We start from the raw sequence: 3,288 nt of genomic DNA, 5'->3' as shown, positions 1-3,288 counted from the left end.
TTATTTTAGTATGTATGAGATCATCCATCACTATTACCTATTGCCCAAAACTGTGTGGCAGATTGTAATATCTATCAATAAATAAATCTACACTAAATAAGAAAAAGTCACCTAATCTGCGCACCGCGTCATATTTTTGTATGTAAGAAGTTATTGTAACACATGTGCTCTTTGTCGAGGATCAAACAGCAGGCTTTGATAAGCTTACTATTATTAGTAACAGGATATAGTCGTCAAACACCGGGCGGTGATTTTAAAACTGCATAACAACAAAAACGTTTATTCGATCCATGTCCAACATAAAGTTCATGCCTATATACTCTCAACCCTCACAGATCATAAGGTCCAATAATCGTTATTTCAAGTGGTCAGGTTGGATTATTCTTCAACTTCTGGGCCCGTTTACTCTGATGAAGGCCTGCATCTTAGGCCGAAACTTCTGCACAATATTTTACAGCTCTATTTGTTATTTCTTCACCGCACCCTCTACCGATCTCTCCTGATACTATTATTTCATCCGATAATTGCCAATACAGGTAGTAACAGGATAAAGTTAAACAACTTCGGATGGTGCTGTTACACTTAAGACAACAAAAAAGTCTATTTGATCCATGTCCGAATTTCAACCATAAGGTCAGAATTTTCTTTTTTTTCTAGATAAATCCCCGAGGCTATTATTTATACAGCAAATTATTATTAAAATTTCTTTAAGAATGCTTGTAAATGTTTTTCATAATTTAGTATTTCTACATTTTTTATGATTTCAATGATAGTAATGATATTTAAAGTTGTCTATCTACTTTAAACATGTTTCAATATCGCGAATAAATTCTCCGAACTAAGCTTCATTTGTAGTCGATACCTGTTTTTCATCACAGCACGTGCCCCGCTTCCTTCGTTTCAATTTTTATTTTTACATTCTATTTTATATTACCTTAAAAATTGGAAGGTAATTACGAACAAAAGTGAGTATACTGTTGAAGAGCTTATTAAAAGGAGAAGCTTTAGTGCAATTAGCGAAGTTCAGGCAAGAAAATTTATTTCCATAAAGCTTTTTAAAATGTAGTATTTATATATTTTTTAAAATGATGATCTATATTAAAAATTATTTTATCAGAGCTTAAACAAATTATTTTTTAAAAGAAAAGTCCTGTTATTCAGAATAAACACAACAATTGAGATTCTGCTTTTATGATTGAGAATTAGGCATGGGTCAGGTAGATTTTTTTTGTTGTACTCAACCGGAGTTTGTTAACTTTGTCCTGTTACAACCAGTATTTGCTATTTTCTGATAAAATAATAAATTAAGGAGAAATCGGCAGAGGGTGCGCTCAACTAAGTACCGAAGTTTCGGCCTAAGTCGTAAACCTTTATCAGGCCCAGAGGTTGGAGAACAAGCCAACTTGACCACTTGAAATAACGATTATTGGACCAGAAGATCTGTGAGGGGAGGGGGTATGGGCATTATTCAAATGAGCATTAGGTTGAAAGGATATATTTAAAATTCAGATGGGCCCAACCACCACGGAATATTTTGGCTTCTTTATCGTCTAAAGGCTTCGCGTTTGTAATAATCCAGAAATTATTTACCTTTTTAGCGTTTAAATATTCTAATTTAATTTTTTAAATTATTACGCTCTGTTATGTATAATAACCTCGTCTGTTGGTAAAAAATGAATAATAAAATTCTAGTCAGTCAAGAAAAGCATTAAATTAAAATATTACTATATTTAACATAACTATAATACTTTATTAAAGAATATATATCTATAATAACAGTGATATACTATATGTGTATATATATACTATATATATATTATTATATCTCGTTTGAGACTGATATTAATATTGAATCTAAACGAATAACATCTTTAAAGTTCCAACACTGTTTATTATTAAATTAAAATGAACAAAGTTTCGGCCAGCCTAGCCATCATTAGGGACAATCTTAAAATATAGTTTTACAGCCTCACAGCCTTGTCCCCTAAGAGGTGTCTAGGGATCATTTATCTCATGGATTATCTCAAATTGGATGTGATGATAAAAACTGAGTTTCAATGCAATTTGAATTTTTTTTTAAAATAATTTATTTATTGATATTTACCACTGTATATACATATATACAATAAGTAAATTTGCTGTAGGTGACATAGTGACATGATAAAAACATGTGGAGAATCTACCCACTGATAGAACTCCAATAACATTTCTAGAGGAGAAAATCTCGAGGCCATCTTCTTTTCAGACGCCTAGGAGGATTATTAGGTAATGAAGGAGAAGCCAGGTTAGAAACAAGTGGATTTGGGTGGTTGAGAAGTTTTTTATGGAAGGAACGGTATCTGGTTCTGGCCAAATCGGCAACATGTGGAATATTGAGGTCCTGATGGATGACTTGATTTGTGACAAAGTAAGGAGCATTAAGGATTTTACGAAGGATTTGATTGGACTGTAAGGATTGGATTCTGGAGGAATTTGATGGTTTAGTGGAGCCCCAAAGCTCAACTCCGTATGTCCAGATAGGCCTTATAATAGTCATGTAGATCAGTCTTTGGTAATGGATTGGCAATTTAGACCGTTTGTCTAGTAAATGTTGCAATAGTCGGAATCTACGAGCAGTTTCTTGTCTTTTTATTGTTGTATGAGGATTCCATGTCAGTCCTTTGTCCAGATGTAGTCCTAAGTAACGGATCTGTTCGACAGGAATAAGTGGGGTATTATTAAAATTTGAATTTTAAATTCTAAATTGTAACTCTTCCATCATGGGCTATATATTCGTAAAAGATCTAAGGTCTTCTTGCCTCATGACTTAAAATAAAAGAGGCAGGAGGTGTTCAGGTGAGCAAAGTGCTAAAATGAGAAAAAAAAAGGATGTCACATTTGGAGTGTACTGGTGAGAGAAATGCTCAGTATTACAGTTGCGACCAAAGCAAAACTTAATTAAATATAGGATAGAAGGTAAAAGAGGGATTAACATAAGCAAGTGGCAATAACAACTTCAAAGGGTCATCGGAAGGTAGACAAAGGGTCATGAGAGGGAAAAAAAGTTTAATGAAAATATAAGAAATACTAGGAAAATATAGACTTTATTTCCCAATATGAGCTAAATGCTCATGGCAACACCTCTCTAGGGTTAACTTACAAGCTTTTAATTACAAATCATCTTAATACTATGATCATTACTTATCAAAAAACTAGATTCATATAAGATTATATTAATTCCAAGCTAACTTAGATTAGATTAGATTTTTATTCAGGGCGATCAACATCTAGGTTATTACACCCTTTTTA

This window comes from Halyomorpha halys, unplaced genomic scaffold, assembly GCF_000696795.3.
Source record: "Halyomorpha halys isolate HHAL.00 unplaced genomic scaffold, Hhal_1.1 Scaffold1146.1, whole genome shotgun sequence".
NCBI lineage: Eukaryota > Metazoa > Arthropoda > Insecta > Hemiptera > Pentatomidae > Halyomorpha > Halyomorpha halys.
The sequence above is the reverse complement of the archived record's forward strand: the minus strand, read 5'-3'. Positions refer to the sequence as shown.